At 33.6% G+C, this 12,841-nt stretch overlaps 1 long non-coding RNA gene across 2 annotated transcripts; it reads left to right on the top strand.

Annotated features, from left to right (window-relative positions):
- Positions 1 to 244: 244 nt before the first annotated feature.
- LOC108997925 lies at positions 245 to 4,483 on the top strand. 2 transcript variants are annotated; one of them, XR_001997240.2, is made up of 3 exons: positions 245 to 446; positions 561 to 805; positions 4,442 to 4,483. It is a non-coding gene; the product is annotated as an uncharacterized LOC108997925 (long non-coding RNA). The 2 variants fall into 2 exon arrangements; XR_001997239.2 differs by lacking the exon at positions 4,442 to 4,483 and adding an exon at positions 1,539 to 1,594.
- The last annotated feature ends 8,358 nt before the right edge of the window (positions 4,484 to 12,841 follow it).

Here is a 12,841-nt window from a genome sequence, read left to right as displayed (position 1 = left end):
ATTTATTGTGCGTTTTTTTTTTCCTTTTGTTGGACTCTTATATTTTCGGACTGGGCCTTTTTGTGTGTTTTATTATTATTTTTTCTTCTCTTTTGGGCCTAGCCCTTTTGGTCCCCAGCCCAACCCGTGACAACCCAACCCAGTATTTTCTTTCACCCGACCCCCCCAAACGGCGTCGTTTGGTCCAAACCTTAGGGCTTCTTCATCTATTTCCTTCTCCTGCGTCATTGCTTCTCCTCCCTTCCATTTCAGATTTCATTTTCCCTTTCTTCAACCCATACGGCTGCTGCTTCTCCTCTTCTCCTTCATTTTAAGTCATTTGTTTTTCTCCTCTGTTTTTCATTGAGTTGCCATCTACAGTATTTCTTCTTCCTCTCGATCTTATTTTCGGATCTTCCCCTCTACAAGTTAGCAAACGCCACCACTCATTCCTCCATCTTCAGCTAGTAATGTTTCCATTTCCATCTCTTTAATTTTCGGTTTCCCTTTTTGTTGTAAAACCATGCAAATCTCTTCCTTTTTAGCATATATTTTTCATCTGTTTTTCTCTCCATTTGCAGGTCTATCTTTGAGCCTCCATTGTTGTGCTTTCTCTGAACTCTTTCTTTCTAATTTCGTGGCTCATGCTTGTGATGTATTCCCATTGCTTTCCCTTTTTATTTGGTCCTTTACTGCGCTGTTGTCTTATTTTTTGTCGTGCCCTATTTTTCCATAAAAGCCATGAGCTTCACTCGTATCTTGGTGATTTTGGTGCTTGTCTTGAGTGCGTGTTCTGCTACTGCTTATTGCTCTCGGTTTCCCTTGGGTAAGTCTTTGTCGTTGCTCATCTCCTGATTTTCTTGTCTTGTGGTAGTTTTCTTAAGAAGAAAATATACATATGTTTGTGTATCTCGGTTACTCTAATAATATTAGGTGTTTTACCAATTTGCCTTCTTTGGAACACATGAATTAATATTATGCTCATTGATCTGAAAGCTTGAGTTTTGTTTTACGTGGGTTATATAGTCTATTTTGGGCATAGATGTATGGGCTTATAAACTAAGCCAATGTACTGGTGCTTTAAACAAAATATTTATAAGTTGATCATGTTGTAGTTTTTATATGTTAAATACACTTTGTATGAGTTTTGTTTTAAATACAAATTGAATAAATATTTGAAAGATATTATAAGTATTAATATTTTTAGAAGTACATAATAGTGCAAGATTTCTATTTTGAACTCTTTAAAGAGATACTAATTAGTCTATTTTTATTAAATGAAATATTTGTCCTCCTACTTTAATCAGTTTTGTTTTAATGAGCCTTTAAACCAGATATGTATTTTACGACATAATTGTATCTGTTACTAATATTATTATGCAACTTTAGAAATATTCTGAGTTTTATAGTTATGTGGATATTGAGAAGTTTAGGAAGTGATCGTATTTTAGAATTAAGAGAAATCTTAAGTTTTTGAGATATTAAAATACGTACTGCAAGTATAATACGAGATTTATCTGTTCATTGGAGATTTATTTAAGTTGCATGAATTTTTATAGGTGACGATTGAAAATTATTCAGTACTGTTGTGGAGAATTTCTGAATAAGCTAAGAAGTCCAGGTAAGCGGGGTTCCTATGCTAGGTTTTATACGAATTATTGAGACTGAGGTTGACTTTCTGAAAACTTTGCATATCTTGTGATGAAATGAGAACTTGAGAAAAATCAACATCGGTCGTTTATTTGCATTATTCATGAAATCTGTTTGAAAAAAGAAAAACATTTTCTGACATGCATTGTGTAGACATGAGCTAAATTTTGTCATATTGTCTCTGAAATCTGAAAAAGAACGATATTGAGGATATGAAAAATTGTGCATTGATTTAGAAAGATGCTCCAACTTTTGTTTTCAGTATGTGAAAATGATCTGAATTTCAATACTCTATTTTGATATAATGTGGCATATGAAAAACCTTTGGCATGACTTTCTGATTCTGCTCTGACTTTGACTCTGATTCTGATATGTGATTCTGATTTTGTTTTGCTTTAATATCTGGCTCCGTCACGGGATACAATAGTGACCTTTGGCCCTGTCAAGGGAGATAATAGTGACTTCTGGCCCACGGGAGATAATAGTGACATTTGACCCTACCACGAGTGTAACACCCCGTATTTTAGTATTTTTTTTAATTGAAAGATTATTTGTTATTAATTTAAAAATTTATTCTCTTATTTTAAAATTGGTTGGATTTTTAGTGGGTTTATTTTTATGATTTTAATTTTGTGAAAATTATTCTGAAGTGCTTTCTTATAATTGATTATTGTAATACATTTAATTTGTTTTTCATATTAAATTAACTTATTGTTGGGTTTAATTATTTATTTTCATTTTAATCATTACGTTTGAATTATTTTATTTTACTTGCTGTTTTAAAATCGTTTCCGTTAGATCATTTTTGTGACCCAAGATGTGGGGATTGAACCTCATTTCTTTCCCTACATTTTCTCTTTCCTCTTTTCTTTTTCTTATTTTCTTCTTTCCCTTTCTTTCTTTTTCTTTTTTTTTTCTTCCTTTGCTTCCCGCGCGCTGCAACCCCCCCTCCCTCTCTCCGTCTGTTTCTCTTCTCCACCAGCCCGCCGCCGTGCGCCGGCGGTGACCGACACCGCCTCTCCCTCTCACCTCCCATTCTACTGGCGACCACCTCCCTGTAATTTCAGCCCTCCTCGCACCGCCGTTAACCCCTTCGCACCACACCAAGCCGCGGCACTCCTTGCGCCGCTGCGCCGTCGTCGCGCCACCTCCGGCCACCATCTTCTCACCACATAATCCTTGACCTCTTAGCAACCCATTGGACCCAACCCCACCTCCGATCTGTCACTGGTGAAGCACTTCCAACTCTATTTTCGTTTTGGATATTTTTGCACTTCAACCGCCTATTGCGCCGCCACCCACGGCCAACCACCACCACCACTAGTTTCACTGACATCCCTAAGCCCTACCCTATCAATCTCGGGTCTTCGTTTACACTCGTTGAAAAGTGAGTTTTTGAGACCCACGGCCATAGTGCATTTGGCACTGTTTTGTTGCTGCGTTGCCGCTTCTAGAACCTCCGTGATCTTTCAAAAATTATATTATAACATTGTAAGTATTTTTCCCAAAGAACTTTTGAGATTTAATTGTAGTTATGCGCTAATTCATATTTACTGTGAATTTGTTGGTAGTGCCGGACTGAGTCCGAGGAGTAAGGGGGTCGGTTGGATTTGATGATGGAGTTGTTTGTGTGAGATTGGTTTATGCTATGAAATTTGTTAGCTATTTCGGGTTTAAATATTGGTGTTTTGAGTTTGACGTTGGTCATGGTGAATATTGGTGATTTTTTAGGAAGTGATGATATATGTTGGGATTATGAGGGTTGAAAGTTTTGAGATATTAAAATAGGTTATTTTAGAAGTTTAGGCTTAAATATCGAAATGCGTGATTGATTGAAAACTTATGAAAATTATGTGATTATTTTTTTATAGGTGACGATTTATATTCGACTCGACATTTTTTAGGAAAATTCTGAAAAGCTAAATTGTTCAGGTAAGCGGGGTTCCTATATTAGGTTTTATACAAGTTAATAAGACTGAGGTTGACCTTATGAAAACTTACATATTTTGTGATATGATGGGAACTTGTGAAAACAAAGATCAACCTCGATCGCTTATCTGTATTATTCATCAAATCTGTGTGAAAAAGGAAAATATGTTCTGACATGCATTTTGTAGACATGAGCTAAATTCAATCATGTGTTTTTCTGAAATCTGAAAAAGGGAGCGATGTTGAGAATATGGAAAATTGTGCATTTATTTAGAAAGATGTTCTGGCTTTTGTTGTCAGTGTGTGTAAACTGTTTGATTCTGTTTTAGTACTCGGTATTATTTTGATATAACATCTGAAAACCTTTGGCATGGTGTACTGGTATATGTGTCTGACTCTATCTCTGCTTTGCTTTGCTCTGCTCTGTTATGCTCTGCTCTGTTTGGGTTGGTACCAACTTCTCTGTCTCTGAGTGCACCCACTTTGGAAACAAAGTGGTTTTATTGTGGTCTTTCTTGTGTGCACACTCGGGGCTCCGAGAAGAATAAAGGAAATATTTCACCTCTGTCTCTGCCTGGTTTGGCCACCAGGGTTAGCACAACCCTACCACGGGGGTGAAACATGGTCTCTGCTCTGTGTGATGCTCTGTTTTGATCTGATGATGATACTCAGTTTATGTTATGCCAAAGTATTATGGATTTTACGTGTCTTAAAATCATCGCTCTGTTACTTTTGAAAATATGTTCTGCTCTGCATGATAACTCTGGAAAATGTTTTGTTTTGCATGCTATACTTTGTAAATGCTCATGTTTGCACGCTAGCATATGTCTTCTGCTTACTGAGTTGTTGATAACTCACCCCCTATCTTCATAATATTTTTCAGATGATGTGGAGAGTCCAACTGAGGACCTGGATTAGATTGGTGAGCATGATTAAGCTGTGAGAGGATGTTAGAAGAAAGAATTCTGATATCCTTTAGTTTTAATGTATTTTAGATTTAATTATATCTTGGGCTTGGGTTTAGTAAGACTTTTGAAGTTATTAGTTTGGTTTGTAATGACTAACGGGAGATTTTGGACTCCTTAGTTTATCTTGCTGCAGTAATGACTTTGTAGAGTTTCAATGTGGTTATTTAGAGTACTTAAGATTGAGTTTTGCTAATAAAGTTTTGGAGTTTTATTTTAGTTGTGTTGAGAAACATGTTCTTAAGTGACAGATGATAATTCTCTAGGCCAACCGGGTTTGGGGCATTACAATGAGATATAATAGTGGATTTCTATTCTGGTGCAATCGCTTTGATATTCATGGTGATTTATGTTCTGCTTGGCTTTCCGCAGAATGCACAACCCTACCACGGGGGTTAAACATGACCCTCTGTTCTGATATGACATGATAAGATGAATATGTTTAGTCATGTTATGCCAAAGGAGTCTTTGAATATGAAAAGTTGGTTTTTGAATATGAAATGTTTGAAATATCGCTCTGATTTTCTAATAAAATGTATTTTTGAGATATGCATATTGAAAACTGAAATGTTTTGTTTCTGCATTCTGAACTATGTGAAAATGCTCATATTTACATATTAGCATATGTTCTCTACTTACTGAGTTGTTGATAACTCACCCCTTATCTCTATAACATTTTTCAGATATTTTTATGGTTAAGCTGGAGAATAAGAATATGAAATATTGGAACAGTCTAATGATCATAGATGAATGAGTGCTAAGGGTATGTGTATTTTGGAGGATCATATTTAGTATTTTTATCTCTAGCGATTATTTTTGGTACGTCAAGTTATGATTAATTTGGGTCTTGGTGGATATGTTATTTGTTATATTGAGGTTTTTGTTTAATATTTATGTGGAAGCATACGGATTTTTGAATTGAATAAATAATGAAGTATTTTGTAGAGTTTTTATTTATTTATTATTAATTATTAGAAATGTTCTTGAAGAATAAAAACTAACTCTCTAGATTTTTAGGAACGGAACATTATATTAAATACAAATATTAATTTTTTAATTTAAAAAATGATGACAATTGGAATTAAACGGCATTTCTGTATCATTTATAGATTAGACAGAAAATCAGACAATAAAAAAAGACAGAAAAAGTTATAAAAACGTCTTTTAAGAGTTGTTGAAATCAAACGTGACCGTGACACGGACGGAAGGACAAAGTCTATGATGCCAGCCATTTTCCATGTATAAAATATACGTAGCACCGCAACCCTTTCGTCCCCACACGCTTTCCAATTTTCACGCTAACTTACAAGAATAAATCTTCTTCAGATATTATTATATTATTGTGTGAAGAAGCACCAGCATACCTAATGTGCTGGGATGAAAAAAAATAAAAGAAAAATTATAAAAAGTGTGTTGCAACTTTGACTGATGCGCAACACAGCCCAACTTACAATACACTATTAATGCCAAAGCTTCTGAGTCTCTGACATGATAAGCTTCCTTCAATGCAAGACAAACACAAAAAATCTATGGACGATCTCTGGCTGCTGGCAAATACTAAAATAGGAAATTTAACAAATAATATATATTGAAAATCTTATTTGCATGCATGACAAGTAATACTCTTATTAGTAATACTCTCATATCCCACTACATTGAAATGTCATAGCTTATCAGTTTAGAGATTTATTTTTAAAACGTAACATATAATTTGTCACATTTATAAAATATGATTAAAATAAAAGAGTAAGATTTTATTTTTACTATATAAAATAAATCTCCTGTATCACATATAGCCACATTAATGTATAAATTTTATTGTTAATTCCTTTTGTGAATTTTGATATTTTTGTTTATATAGGAAAATGAATAAATAATCAAAATTATTCTCTTTATTTTTATATTATTAATGTAACACAATTTAATTTATAATATTAAAATCCGTAAATTTTGTTTACAAGTTAAATCTTGTTTCATCATCTATACATAATTTACTTCACATCCGTTTATGAATAAATATGATTGAACTGGATTGGAAATAAATAATTTAACTTTATTTATTGAATACTCTTGACTGGCCGCTAGCCCACTAGATGGTCAAGATTCCAACATCAACAGTTGTCAAAAGAGGCAAGGAGGAAGCTAGCTTCCGGCTTTGTTTGTTTGGTTCCTTTTGTATTGCGATCCTGCGAATAAGGCTAAGGCTTGTTTCATCCAATCAAATGGATTCAATATTTCAAAAAGCCCACTCTTCTAGAAGAGTAAAAAAGTTCGCGGAAGATAATACAGTTCGAGTAATAATGATATTTATAGTTATAAAATATATAAGTATCTATAATATTTTTAAAATTAGTGATTAAATGTGAGATTTATAAGAAAAAAAAATTAATTTTTTAATAATAAATTATATTTTTTTTAAAACGATTATACGACGTTTACGTACTACACGACTATATATAGTATTATTCTATATTCGGCAAACCATTCAAATTTATAAAAGCATGTGAAGGTTAGTTGCGGCCCTTGCGGGTATATAATATACAAATTGGATATAATCTTAGCACAAATCATGGGTTTATTCTATTGCATTTGTCTAGATGTACAAATTTGAAATTTTGTGTATACCCTTTTTATAAAAGGAAAATGCTTAAGTCACTGAGGATTTATCTCGTGAGTTTCTACCGATTAAATTTTTTTTAATTAATAGTTAATGAAGTGCTTTTTAATAAATTTGTAAATTTTTTTAAATGTTTGAAGTGATTTAAAAAATGATTGAAAAAAATACACAAAATAAAAAGTACATTTTGTACTTATTTGTGGGAACTTTGGGGGACCACTAGTGGCTAGAAGTGTAACTGGTTATGTCTGGTCCGGTTCGGGAATGTCATGGATCGAAAATTTTGGGCCATTATTTTTGCCGGACTAAACTGTTAGCTATTGGTTTAGTCGGTCCATAAAGAAATTTTTTTTGACAACAAAATTGATACAAAAATTAATTAAATTAGTAAAATGAAAATTAAGTGATATCTTTAACATATTATATATGGTTAATTGTGATCTTTTGGATGAAAATTATATAATTAATTTATATAATTACTATATAAAATAATATATATTATATATAAAGTAAATAATTAAAAATATATATATATACACCATTGGTCGGTTTTGATTTGATTTGGTAAAAAAAAAAAACAAACATCAAGACCAATTAATAAAACTATCGGTTCGGTCCAGTCTGGACTGATAGTCTTGCAACCCTATCAATGACCCTAATAGTTTCCTTATAAAAATAGGATAATGCTATTGGGACCGACATTTCTAACCAAGAAAGCAGATCGACAAGTGCAAATGTACTTTTTTATTTTTATTTTTTGTTTTTATTTCAACCAATTTTTATATATTTTAAAATATTTTAAAAAATAAAAAAATATCAATTCACTAATAATTACTTCCTTAACTATTAAGTTAAAAAAAATCATAATCGGTCAATTTTATTGGTTTAAGTAACATTATCTAAAAAACAAAAAAAAGACTCTACAAAAACTATTTTTTACATTTTTTTCATAACGGTGTCCATTTTGTATAAAAAATCTGCGCGCATCTGTATACGTTATTCTCTGTAGCCAAGCTATCGTGTTAAAAGTTCTCGGAGTCAAATCAAACTTTTTGTTTTCATCGTGAAGAACGGAATAAAGGATATGATTGCTAAGGATAATGAACTCTTTAGTCAAACAAGACTTTCATTCATCATGTGAACGCGATAAAAGGACAAGACCGACGATTGTGGATTTAAAAAATACACTTACTCGTAAATGAAAAAAATAAAAGCCTTGTAGTCGTCCTCGTATATGTTCTTTTTTTTTTTTTCTTCTTCTTCTTCTATTTTTTTTGACATCTTCCTCGGACAAGTTCTTGAAACATTGTTTTTAGTGTGTATTCAAATTATGCATCTAGTAGCCAGGCTTTATACCTCATCCTTGTAGCCACACAAGATTTAGAACAAAGAAAACCTGCAGATTTGCTCCAAGTGAACAAGTTAGCAATCTTATCAAAATGAGAATAAAAAATTTAAAAAATAAAAATAAAACTCTAAAATTTATTACAAATATATTAAACATTTAGAAATGTTAATGAAATTATTTGAAAATAAAATCTAAATATTATTCATTAAAAAACTAATTTACAAATACATTTTAAAAGATAAAAAGATAAAAAGAGTTTGGGGAGGTGGAATCCCTCCCTCATGGGTGCTGGTTCCCCCTCCACCGAGGTGGTTGCAGGCACCTTGCATTGGATCGGGGGTGGTCAGCGAGCCACCTAGGACTTTGTAGCGCATCTGGCCACCTACAACTAAATCGATCACAACAGGGTGTGTCACAGGTACCCGGCAGAGGCTTTGAAGTGGTGCAGATCAAAGAAGCCATGAGAGAAGTCTGTTATGGAGTTTGTTAGGAAGTCAGTTGCAATGGTTTTAACTGTCGAGATGAATCAAATGAAGGAAATGATTTTAATGAAACGAATCGTTTTAGGCTATGTTTGGCTACTAAGGTATTCTAAAAACTTTTCAAGTATTCTCGTACTTTTGAAAATGATCTTAAGAGTCTATTTTGGGAGGTTGAGAATTCTTCAAAAATTTTCTACAAGGTTTACTAATGAAATCTTGTTCAATCAGTTCTTATGTTGAGTGTTTTCGAGCCTTGCATTCGAGTTCTAAGTTACTTGTTCTGGTAGTGCAGCAACTTGAACCTTAATAGGGTGGCAGCTGACCATCCTGCCAAGGAGAAACTCTCCACCTTTCATTTTATTTATTTATTATTTTTTTAACTTTTTGTAAATTTATAAATAATATTTATACATTTTCAAATAATTTCCTTATGTTTTGAATCTTTTATCTAGTTTTAAATAACTTTTAGATTGTTATTTTATTTTATAGATTTATTTATTTTTAATAAAATTGTTGACGTGGCACGTATCGAGTGGTTGCCAAATAACAATAATGTTGCGTGGCAACCTCGGCGTTAATCTATTGGAAGAAAGTTGAACATAAGGGATTTAATTACAAAAATTTGAAATCGAGGGAGTGATTTGCAAATGTGTTAAAATTCTGGGTTGATATTACCTTTAAGCCAAAACTTTTGTCTCATTTGGTTACACAATACAAATGATCTTATCTTATCTCATCGTTATAAATTTTTTAAATTATCATATAAAATATAATAAATAATTTAATTTTTTTAAATTTTAAAATAAAAATGATATTAAAAAATAATATTTTAATAATATTTTATTCAATTTTCAATTTTTATCTCATCTCATCTCATCTCATATGTGTAACTAAATGAGACTTTAATCACGATATATTTTCTTTTAAACAAATAGTTTGATCATATTAATTTTGCATCGCATAACGTCAATTTTATTAGTTTTCCTAAAGGGGTTATTTACATTTATTATTTTAAATTAATGTTCCTACAATATTTTTGTATGGTTACCTAAGATACAAAGGCGATGATCATACAAGATCACACTCCTTAATATATCAAAGTGACCTGCACTTGATATTTGGGTTGACCCCGCAGAAAGACAGATCTTAGATCCGCTGGAGGAGGATGGCACGTTCAATTTAATTACATTAAAAGCCATTGCCATTGGTGAACGTGATAACAAGTTGTATTGATAATAAAACTTTTATAACTTGTACTCGATGGGAACGATTCAGTACACCCACATGTATGAATATATTAAAAGTCTACGCTTCCACGATCAAGAAGACATCATAGTTAATATGTTATTAAATTCCCAATACTATCCATTAATGTTGTGTTTTGTATACCTTTGAGTCAAATTCTAACAATTCGAATCTTGAAAATTGGACTTGTGAAAATGAAGAAGAAAGAAGTTAGGAGAGGGTGGCCTTGGGGCTGTGGAGTCTTTGATATTAAATTCAGTAGAGTATTTTGGGAGTCTTCGTACCTGAAAATTGTTATTTACTAGGAATCTAGAGGGACATATCCTCCATGCCCTCATGGAGCCCATGTCCTTTTTATTGTTCGTTTTGTTAGAATCTTTCAATGCGGCGTGCTTCTGCGACGGTGTCATTAATGTGGTATGTTGCTTAGGTAGTGGTACCATTAATAAATCGTAGTTCCCTAATTTGCCTTACTCTACTGGTGTCTTCGGCGGCCTGTCGATATCACATTGTCAAAGGATCAAGGATCAAGGATCAAGGATCTCCCTTGCTTCTCGCTTGTTCTTGTGGGTAGGTACTCAAGGGCTGGATGCTGTTCGAGGGATCTCTAGGACGATGAGTCCCATTCCCCTACAGTCTACTCCCATATAGGAGGTTGCGTCTAGGAGAGTCTACCTACAGGTTGAGCTGAGGGGCCTATTTGTTTTGGGCTAGGCCTTCTTTTATTATTCTCTTAGTTGTTCTTCACAGACCTACTAAAAGGGAAAAGAACTCTTTATAGTTACCTCGTCAATTCTCATCGGACTCGTATGACGGTAATTCATTTTAATCTTAAACTCGTCTTGATGTCGAGGTCGGGGTCTCCCTGATGACGTGTGTTTGGCTCCGATGTCTGAGGTGGTTCCTTGTAGCTACACGTTGTAATTTGTTCATTGTTGTAACTTATCGCTTTAGGTTGTAACTTGTCCATTGTAAGCTTGCGGTTTCATGTTGTAGCTTGTCGCTTTACATTGTAACTTGTCCATTTTAAGCTTGCGGCTTCATGTTGTAGCTTGTCGCTTCACGTTGTAACCTGTCTGCAAGCTTGCAGCTTCATGTTGTCAATAACATTAACTTTTTTGCTTTATCTCTATCTTCTGGGGCCATTCACTTTCGGAGTCTCCCCCCTCTCTCTCTCTCTTGCCCGGTGATGAGTGTACAAAAGTGCACTCTAAATACCCTATTATTGGACTAAAATGCTAAAATATTAATAGAAATCATTGGAATTAATGTGTTTTCTTGAATTGAGTTTCTATTTACTTTTGGATACTCCTAAACAGATTTTTATATTTTATTTCAGAGTCTATAAAAGAGCAAGTCCAAACCTATTTAAATTCAAAAAACTTTCAAGTGGGCAAGATGTTGGAATAACCTAAGAACTTTGAACGAGTGTAGGACTCTTCAAATAAAGATAATGATGGAGTTTGAGAGTAATTCGGATCAGAGTCCAAAATGCGCTAGGAGACAGAATGGACACACTTTAGTATTTTAATCATAATTTTCCGCTCAAATATTGGATTGATGCGATTTTTGATGTGTTTGAAAGCTATTGTAAAGGGCTATAAAGTTATCTCTAATAAGGATTTCCAAATTCAAACTCATGAAGCATGTACGTGGATGCCAAGTTGAGTCCTAAAATTTAGACGATTTTGTGTGCGGGAATATGAAGACTTTAGGATTTTTTCTACCCTATTTAAACATATCATTAACACGAAATTGGGGAGTAGATAGGAGAGGAGACGACTCAGTTTGAAAGAAGAAGATATGGAATTAATTTCGATGGCCGCCGTTTGCTTTATTTTTCTCTTGAGATTTTTGTTGTCCATTATATTTATGGGCAACTAAATTCTCAAGTAGGGTTAGGGATGAACTTGCACATTAGATGATATTTTTAATTTATTTTTGATTTTCAATAGGTCACGACCTACAGAAAACCAAAATGATGGTGAAATTTACCATCTCAGGGAAGAGGATAACCTAAAGGCAAAGGTTGATATGCTCACTAGGGAGCTAGAGGTGTTAAAGATTAAGGACTTAAAGCCAACACAAGTGGCTAATCATACAGAGTCTTTTGGACCATGTTTTGTGTGTGGCGGGGAAGATCACCTCGCCCAAGAGTGTCTCACATTTGCTGAGATGAGAGGGATGTATGAAGAACAATGTAATGCCTTAGGTATGTATAATAAGCTTTTTACACCTTTCTCTGATACCTATAATATGGGATGGCACAATCACCCCAATTTTAGCTGAAAGTCTGAAAACTAGCAGCCTATACAGCCCCTAGATCATACCTTATACCATATCATGCACCTTTATCTTCTAGGAATCCTTTAAAAGACACTTTGCACGCTTTTATTGAGACACAGGGTAAGACTAACCAAAAGTTTGAATCTTCGATTATGCAGGTTGTTGAAGAAAATAAGGAGATAAAGAGCCAAGTGTCCAAATTGATGAGCTCCTTGAGTGTGAATGAGCGTGGCAAGTTCCATTTTCAAGCTCAATCCATACCCCAAGGTCAACATATGACTAAAAGAAATTTGAAGGAGGTCAATGCTATTGTGACACGAAGTGGTAAGTTGTCACACAT

Source organism: Juglans regia, chromosome 4 (genome assembly GCF_001411555.2).
Source record: "Juglans regia cultivar Chandler chromosome 4, Walnut 2.0, whole genome shotgun sequence".
In the NCBI taxonomy this organism is placed as follows: Eukaryota; Viridiplantae; Streptophyta; class Magnoliopsida; order Fagales; family Juglandaceae; genus Juglans; species Juglans regia.
This window is presented reverse-complemented; position numbering and strand designations above follow the sequence as displayed.